Source organism: Tasmannia lanceolata, unplaced genomic scaffold (genome assembly GCF_043159265.1).
Source record: "Tasmannia lanceolata isolate RefF3 unplaced genomic scaffold, GAP_Taslan_0.1 ptg000002l, whole genome shotgun sequence".
Classification (NCBI taxonomy): Eukaryota; Viridiplantae; Streptophyta; class Magnoliopsida; order Canellales; family Winteraceae; genus Tasmannia; species Tasmannia lanceolata.
Window position 1 is genome coordinate 39918624 of NW_027518679.1, and position 10056 is coordinate 39928679.

Consider the following 10056-nt stretch of genomic DNA (forward strand, 5'->3'; position numbering starts at 1 on the left):
TTTGAAAATGATATTCACCAGATAACATGGTGAAATAGCCTTTCACCAGACTATGACTCTGTAAACGCTGGTGAGATAGCCTCTCTCCAACTCTTAACTCAGTACATATTGACGAGATAACCTCTCTTGCAAAACAATAAATGACTGATTTGATTGTAAATGATCTTGAAATTCGGAGAGAAAATGGATTTGAATGCCGTGTAGAAACGGACTTGAATGCCGTGTGGAAACGGACTTAGAATACTTGAATGCCGTGTGAAAACGGACTTAAATGCCATGGCGAAAACATTTTTTAAAATCTTTCAAATGGTGAAAGAAATGACCAAACTCCAAATCGCGGAGCCAATGGCGAAAACATCTTTAAAAATCTTTCAAATGGTGAAAGAAAAGACCAAACTCCAAATCACGGAGCCATTGGCGAAAACATCTTTAAAAATCTTTCAAATGTTGAAAGAAAAGACCAAACTCCAAATCACGGAGCCATTGGCGAAAACAGCTTTTAAAATCTTTCAAATGGTGAAAGAAATGACCAAACTCCAAATCGCGGAGCCATTGGCGAAAACAGCTTTTAAAATCTTTCAAATGGTGAAAGAAATGACCAAACTCCAAATCACGGAGCCATTGGCGAAAACAGCTTTTAAAATCTTTCAAATGGTGAAAGAAATGACCAAACTCCAAATCGCGGAGCCATTGGCGAAAACAGCTTTTAAAATCTTTCAAATGGTGAAAGAAATGACCAAACTCCAAATCGCGGAGCCATTGGCGAAAACAGCTTTTAAAATCTTTCAAATGGTGAAAGAAATGACCAAACTCCAAATCGCGGAGCCATTGGCGAAAACAGCTTTTAAAATCTTTCAAATGGTGAAAGAAATGACCAAACTCCAAATCGCGGAGCCATTGGCGAAAACAGCTTTTAAAATCTTTCAAATGGTGAAAGAAATGACCAAACTCCAAATCACGGAGCCATTGGCGAAAACAGCTTTTAAAATCTTTCAAATGGTGAAAGAAATGACCAAACTCCAAATCGCGGAGCCATTGGCGAAAACAGCTTTTAAAATCTTTCAAATGGTGAAAGAAATGACCAAACTCCAAATCACGGAGCCATTGGCGAAAACAGCTTTTAAAATCTTTCAAATGGTGAAAGAAATGACCAAACTCCAAATCGCGGAGCCATTGGCGAAAACAGCTTTTAAAATCTTTCAAATGGTGAAAGAAATGACCAAACTCCAAATCGCGGAGCCATTGGCGAAAACAGCTTTTAAAATCTTTCAAATGGTGAAAGAAATGACCAAACTCCAAATCGCGGAGCCATTGGCGAAAACAGCTTTTAAAATCTTTCAAATGGTGAAAGAAATGACCAAACTCCAAATCGCGGAGCCATTGGCGAAAACAGCTTTTAAAATCTTTCAAATGGTGAAAGAAATGACCAAACTCCAAATCGCGGAGCCATTGGCGAAAACAGCTTTTAAAATCTTTCAAATGGTGAAAGAAATGACCAAACTCCAAATCGCGGAGCCATTGGCGAAAACAGCTTTTAAAATCTTTCAAATGGTGAAAGAAATGACCAAACTCCAAATCGCGGAGCCATTGGCGAAAACAGCTTTTAAAATGAAAGGAAAATTCATTGAAATGATTTGAAAAAAATGACCAACTTTGATCGATGTCACAAGGTGAATAAGTCATTCTTTGCCAAGAATGATTGAAAATGCATGATCTTTACTGAAGATAAAACTCAAGAAACTTGAAGAAAATTTCAGGTATTGACCCTTTTAAAATGAGTGAAAAGCATTTTTGCTGAGGGTTTGACGATTGCAGGAGCAAATTCTAGACTCCGCTAGGGATAAGATTTTCTGAAAACTGGACTTCAAAAGAAAACAATTTGATTGAGGAGACTGACTCAAAGATTGTGCTCAAGCTTCTCTGGTTTTCATTTGCTGAGAATAGTTATCCCAGTTATCATCACGTTTGATATCTTTTATGACGTAAGTCATAAAAGATGCCCCTAGTATGAAATACTTCCATGACAGATTCGTAAGAGAGCAAAACACAGGGAAATGGTCAAAAATTTTCATTTCATTGAATATCTGAGGTTACAAAGCTTTCAGGTTTACAACAGATTGTAACTGCCCGCCAATTGCCTTTCAATTCTGACGATCTCTGCCATTTCATATGGGCTTGAAAGCCTGCCATATGGACTTGAGAATCAATCATCTTCTGAACTTCACTCTGCTGCGCATCACCCTTGAGGGGATACAAATTCATCATTTTTTTCATCACCCCAACCTTGGGAGGAATATTAACCACACAGGACTCTGGAATTTGACCTTGACTCAACATAGAAAAAGACTTGGACAACCAGCAAATGAGGACTTCGACGGGCACAATGACTTAAACTCTAAGAGAGACTGAATCTGCTTCTTAGTCTGATAAGTATTTTTAAAATGGTACAGTCTACCACTCTTAAAATCTTTTGAAAACCGTATTTAAAGGTGTTTCATTCCTTTTTCCGGTATTTCCATCATGGTTATTATTCCCTTGGATTGCTTAGTCTTAACCCCCTTAGCCTTGAGAGTGTCAGAAGAATTTCTGCCGGTGTTTACTCAGACTTTGGAGTAGTGCTGCCGAAGAAATGAAAGTCTTGCTAGCTTTCAGAGGTTCTGTCCTTTATGAAGTCACTGCCATGACCAAATCGCCTATTCAGGTTTTCGATTTGGCGGACCGCATGCCTTAATTTTTGCTTAAGCCGCCCTTTCAGGTTTTCAGCTTAGCGGGCGAATGACCCTAACTTTTGCCTAGACCGCCTTTGCGGGTTTTCAGTCTAGCGGGTCTAAGACTCCATTATTATTTTTTTTTCTTTCTGTTTCTCTACAAACCTAGGCCTAAGTACACCAGAAGGACTTTTAGGTAGGCTTGGGTTCAAACAGGTTAACATTTGGCAAGTTTTCATGTATTTGACCGAATCTGGCCCTCCAGACTGCCTACGTATCCCCAAAGAAAATGGGAATCAGGTCCGCGTAGTTCGCCCATTTGGGTTTCAAAAATTGTTTATTTTGTTCTTTCTTTCCTTCTTTTTTTTAAGGATTTGAAAGGTTTGAAGGATTTGACCGAACCCGAATTAATCAGGCTACCTACGTACCCTGTAGAGAAGGATCAGGTTATGACGTAGTTCAGGTTATATATCTTTTATGACGCAAGTCATAAAAGATGCCCCTGGTTTAAGTTTATCAAAGAAAGAATGTTTTTGTTTTTAGGCTCAAAGTGTTTGCAAATGATTTTTGACTTTGAGGTTGTTGGCTTTTAAGCTCTGATCGATCAAAGACGGCTTCCTGGTGTATTTAAGCATAATACTTCTTTAGTTGGTCCAGGTTTGTAGGTTCTGTTAATTTTTCTCCATTTTCATTGAGGAGTCTAACGGCTTTTCCAGGCAGGACTTCATCAACAATATAAGGACTAGACCAATTTGGCCTGAACTTCCCTCTGGGATCAAACACCGGTGCTCGGTAAGACTTTAAGACGAGATCTCCTGGCTTCAGCTCTCGGACCTTGACTTTCTTGTTGAATGCCCTTTCGATTCTTCTCTGATACCCTTGGATGTGATATAAGGCTCTCAACCTCTTTTCATCAATCATCTGTAATTCTTGATGTCTGGCTCTTGCCCACTCAGACTCTGACAGATTCGCTTCCATCATAACTCTTAGGGACGAGATTCTCACTTCAACAGGGAGGACTGCTTCCATTCCATACACTAGAGAGTATGGAGTTACACCTGTAGAGGATCTGATCGATGTCCTGTAAGCCCATAAAGCAAAAGGAAGCTTGTTCGACCAGTCCTTATAAGTCTCGGTCATCTTACTGATTATGACCTTGATATTCTTATTCGCTGCCTCTACAGCCCCGTTTGTCTGCGGTCTGTAAGGAGATGACTTATGATGTTTGATTTTAAACTCTTCACACAGGTGCACTACTTCTTTCTTGAAATGAGATCCATTGTCAGAAATCAGTTCATGAGGTACTCCATATCTGCAAATGATATTCGCACGGATGAACTTCGCAACTGTATTGGAAGTTATGGAAGCATATGAAGCAGCTTCTATCCACTTCGTGAAATAGTCAATGGCCACCAAGATGTACTCGTGTCCACTCGACGATTTAGGATAGACTTTGCCAATGATATCAATCCCCCATACTGAGAACGGCCATGGCGAGGTCATAGAATGCAGCTCTGACGGAGGCACATGAATAAGATTCGCATAGACTTGGCATTTATGACATTTCTTCACGAATGCGAAACAATCTGTTTCCATTGTGGGCCAATAGAATCCAAGTCTTAGGATCTTCCTTGACAACATTTTACCGTTCATGTGAGGACCGCAAACACCTTCATGTGTTTGCTCTATGAGCTCTGCAGCCTGATCTTCATCAACACACAGAAGCTGAATACCGTCAAATGACCTTCTGTACAACTCTTCACCACAAATGATGAAGTTGGCAGCGAACTTCTGAAGAGTTTTCCTCTCTTTGCTGGAAGCTTCAGGCGGATGCCCCTTGCCTGAAATGAAATTTCTGATATCTGTATACCATGGTTTACCATCTGGACACCTGGCAGATATTTCAATGGCATTCACATGTGCTGGAGCCCATTGCAATCTTACAGCTAAAGGTTGAACCTCCATTGTCGCAGAAATGTCCAACATTGATGCCAGAGTGGCTAGAGCATCAGCAAAGTGATTTCTTGTCCTCGACAAATGAGTAAAGGTGACATTCCTAAACTTCCCGACCAAAGATGCGAGATAAGTGTGATATGAGATCAACCTTGCCTCTTTCGTTTTCCAATCCCCATTTATTTGACAAATAATCAGGATTGAATCTCCGAACACATCGATGTCTTGAATTTGCAAAGCCAAAGCTGCCTCAAGTCCTGCGATGCATGCTTCATATTCTGCCATATTATTGGTGCATTCAAACTGCAACTTGATGGATATCGGGATGTACTCCTTTTTTGGAGATACCAAAACTGCCCCTATTCCTTGATCATGATTATTGACAGCTCCGTCAAAGTACATAAGCCACTTGGAACTCGGAGTCTCTTCTTCAATGTCCATAATCTCTTCATCAGGAAAATCAGCCTTCAGAAAAGCATTCTCTTCAACAGGAGCATCAGCCAACTGCTCAGCAATTACCCGTCCCTTAATTGATTTCTGAGTGACATAAGTGATGTCAAACTCAGACAACAATAGCAACCATCTAGCTGTTCTTCCAGTAAGAGCGGGTTTTTCGAACAAATACTTCAACGGATCCATCCGTGAGAGCAAAAATATCTTGTTCGACAGAAGATAATGTCTAAGCCTTTGAGTTGCCCAAACCAATGCTAAACATGTCTTTTCCAAAACAGTGTATTTGATTTCATACTCTAGCATTTTCTTACTGATATAGTAGATGGGCTTTTCTTTCTTAGACCCTGCCTCCTGCTGAGCAAGCATACAACCCATTGCTGTATCCGTGATGGACAAATACATCAACAACGGTTGACCAGGAATGACTGGGGATAAGACAGGAGGCAAAGACAAACACTGCTTGACCTTTTCAAATGCTTCCTGACATTCTTCATTCCATTTCTTGGAGGAATTCTTTTTCAATAACTTGAAGATGGGTTCACACGTCATAGTTAAATGAGATATGAATCTCCTCAAGTATTGCACTTTGCCAAGGAATCCACGAATCTGCTTTTCTGTCTTTGGTGGTTGCATTTCTTGGATAGCCTTGATCTTCTGAGGATCCACTTCAATTCCTCTTTCACTGACCATGAATCCAAGCAACTTCCCTGACGTGACCCCAAATACACATTTATTAGGGTTCAAGCGAAGCTGAAACTTTCGGATTCGCTCAAAGAACTTTCTCAAAGCGACTGTATGCTCTGGCCGAGTCCTGCCTTTGACAATCATGTCATCTACATAGACCTCGACCTCCTTATGAATCATGTCATGAAGAAGAGTAGTCGCGGCCCTCTGATAGGTGGCACCAGCATTCTTGAGACCAAATGGCATCACTCTGTAGCAATATGTCCCCCACTGAGTAATAAATGCCGTCTTCATCATGTCCTCAGGCGCCATTTTGATCTGGTTATACCCTAAGAATCCATCCATAAAGGATAAAAGTGCATGTCCAGCGGTATTGTCAACCAGGATATCAATATTCGGAAGCGGAAAATCATCTTTTGGACTTGCCTTGTTCAGATCTCTGAAATCGACACACATCCTGACTTTTCCATCTTTCTTGGGTACCGGTACAATATTTGCAAGCCACTCAGGGTACTCAACTACTTCAATGAATTTCACTTCTAGTAGTTTCTTAACCTCATCATGAACTTTCAACTCCCATTCTGTTTTAAGTTTTCAGAGTTTTTGCTTCTTCAGCTTGATGCCCGGGATTAGAGGTAATTTGTGTTGCACAATGTCCTCACTCAATCCTGGCATGTCATCGTAAGACCAAGCAAAAACCTCCTTAAACTCTTTTAGCAAGGTGATTAATTCTTCACGCTCCTCAGGAGATAAAATTTTGCCAATTCGTATTTCCCGAATTAAGGTTTCATCACCTATATTTACGGTTTCAATTTCCTCTTCAAGTGGTTTAGCGCGGCGACTCTCCTCTTGTTGAATCATATGCTTGATTTCAAGGGGAGTTTCATCGGCTTCCTCATTAGAGGGGGAGTCTTGATTGTTATTATTAGTTACTTGATCAAGTTCAGAAGCAGAATCAGCAGAAGAGACAAGTACAGGAATATAAGCAAAAGAGTCTTTTATTTCATCAGAATTAATGATTACATCAGATGACTCGCCCACATCAGGCGTTACAGACTTTGAAACAGAATGGAAAAATAAGTCGACATCAGTATCGACACAACCAGAAATATGCACAGATGAAGAATCAATGAATATGTCCTCAGACTCAGACTCGACACCACCAAGGACAGACTCGTCACCCATTCCAGAGGTAGACCCGACCTCTACAGTACCTGCATCAAAAGAAAAGTTAGAAATGACAGACTCTGGAACGGACTCAGAAACTGACACATACTTTGAAACAACTGACTCTTTTGAAGGGACTGGAATATACTGAAGGACTACATGGGGTATAACCTGTGACGTCCAGTTATCCAGAGGTCCCTCGGCTGGGGTGATATAGTCCTCTGGGTTCACAAAAGGTGCGTCTCTTCCAATCATAGCAATGACCGGTGCCTCGGTCTGAAACAAAGAATCTAGGAATTCTGGCTCAAAATTCTCAACCCAGTCTGAGTCTGGTTCCTCTGTCACTACTGCCTCTGTAATCTGCTTACTGTAAAATTCTGCTGGCAGCTCATCTGCAAAGAAAATCTCAAGACCCGGCAGCTTGGTCCCATTCTCATCATACCATGGCTCTGAGAAACCATAATAAGGGCAATCAGCTCCCTCTTTCCGGAATCTGCCATTCATGATCATACTGAACGGTCCCATTGGAAACTCTAAACCCTTGCGGCGGCATTCAGCCCATTTGAACATATAAGATCTCATTTCTTGCACCTCCTTGCGAGTTGGCTTGTATCCCAACCCAAACAACCCGTCAGATGCTTTCAACTCGGGCCGCTCAGTCGGACCCTGCATATTCTTTCCCAAACCTGCCCCTGGGAGATACCCAAATCGGCGCATCATCTTGACTACCCGAGTATTAGTGCTAGAAAGAAACATAATTTCTTCATTCATAGCTTCTTTCATGGTGATAGCTGAAACCTCCACTGAAAATCCTGTCAGACTGATATCTCTTGTGTTTTCAGTAACAAGCTCTTGAGATATTTGTCCGACTTCTGGCTCGGGATCTCCCTTGACTGTGATCACCCGGTTGTTTCGAATGAATTTCAATTTTTGATGAAGTGTGGAAGGAATGACTCCAACCTTGTGCAGCCAAGGTCGACCAAGCAACAGATAAAAAGAAGTCTTGATATCCAACACCTGAAATTCAATGTCAAAGGTTTCTCCTCCAATGACAATCTCAGTAGCCAATGTTCCAATAACGTCCCTTCGGGTTCCATCATATGCCAGTATACCCTGCTCAGACGGAATGAAGTCTTCAGGCCCAAACCCCAGAGTAGTGGCAGTGCTCAAGGGACACACGTTCAAAGCTGACCCATTGTCTACCAGTACTTCTGATACTTTCTTCTGGTTGCAAAGCAGGGTAATTTTGAGAGGACGAGTATGATCCTTTCCTTCTGAAGGCAAGTCCTCATCTGAGAAAGATAAGGCTTTTGAAGCCTTGGTCATGGCCACCAAACCGACCAGCTCGTCAGGAGTGATCTCAACTGATACCTGGGACGAGTTCAATTCACGAAGTACACCCTGTCTGTGCTTCGGCGATGCCATCAGTAAACCCCAGATAGAAACATTAGCTTGTGTCTTCTTGAGCTGATTCAACAAATTGTCTTCTTCTTCCTCAAGCCTCTGTTTCTGTTTCTGATTGTCAACCCCTCTTGCAACTTCAGCGGGATTTTCAACTCTAAGCTCAGCTGGTTTGAAGACTCGTCCACCACGTGTGACGTGGCGGAGCTCATCGCATTGATCGTTCAAGAGCAACAGATCTTCATCATCTATCTTAAGGATGTATGGGGTTTGTATCTCTTCTTCCTCATCATCACTCACCCTTAAGACGTACAGAGATTCGGATTCTTTCTCTTCATCCTCACACTGAAAAACATATGACTGGTTTGATGGCCCAGCCACATCAGGGTCATTCCAGGATAATACATATGGCCTTTCGGATTCTGCCCACTGATCTTCTTCTTCAAATTTCCAGACATAGGTCTCTTCAGATTCAATAGCGAATATGAAGGAAGCAGGATCAATGACGGACTCTTCAGCACAAATGACATTGACTGAAGGCGGAGGCGGCATTGCATGCGTAGGAAGGGGGTTTCTAGTTACATTTGGTAACTCTATTGACAGCTCCTTCCTATCAATCATGTTCTGTATTTGGTGTTTCAAAGCTAAACACCTGTCAGTGATATGGCCTGTGTTGCGGTGATAATCACAGAACTGATCCTCTCTCTAGGATCTCGGCAACGGGTTGGGAGGAGGCTTAATGTCAGGCAGCTTGATCTTCCTGTCTTTTAACAGCTTCTTCAAAGCTACGGACAAAGAATATGGAAGGGGATCAAAATGACGAGGAGGTTTCTGCTCCAACGGCGGCCTTCTCACTTCAGTGACTACCCTGGGTGGAGGTCTGACATAATTGACATTATGTACTTCCTTTGGCGCCATCACAGGTCGCTTCCCTTCTCTGACATCAGACGACACTCTTGATCTCAGGCCCTTAGCCAATGCATCTTCTATCTGGGTCCCAGTTTTAATGAGATGGTTAAAATCGAGGAAATACTGGATAGCCATATGGTGATAATATTGTGGTGACAGATTTTTCACCACAATCTTGATTTGATCCTCATCTGACAGACGATGAGTCATTTGCGCGGCTTTCCTTCTCCATCTGCGGATGAAGGAAGTAAAGGTTTCATTATGGCCTTGCTTCAAAGCCTTGAGATCTCTCTTGGTCACGTCGATTCCCTCCTCCATGGAGAACTGCTCGACGAACCTATTTGCAATATTCTCTAGAGTTCTGATCTCTTCAGACTTTAAGCTCAAAAACCACTTTTTAGCCACTCCGACCAAAGATCGGGGAAATAAGAGAGCAACCTGCTCCGGAGATAGACCATGCTGTTGTAAAAGCGGAAGAACCGACATTAGATGGCTTCGAGGACACCCGGTCCCATCGTACTTATCCATGTCCGGAACTTTGAATCTAGGAGGCAATGTGACTCCTGGATACAACATAAAATCGGCCATGTTCAACTTCTTCGGGCCTTGAAATTTTATGTTTTCCACCTCTCGGGCCAACATATCCATTCTGTCCGCTATCGCTTTGCCCTCATTGGCTCTATCTATATTGGGATGGCAATTCTCTTCTGCATACTGCTCATCATCGAGATCGTCTTCGACATTTAAAACAGCAGGCCGGGCCATTGCAGGAGGGGGAGGA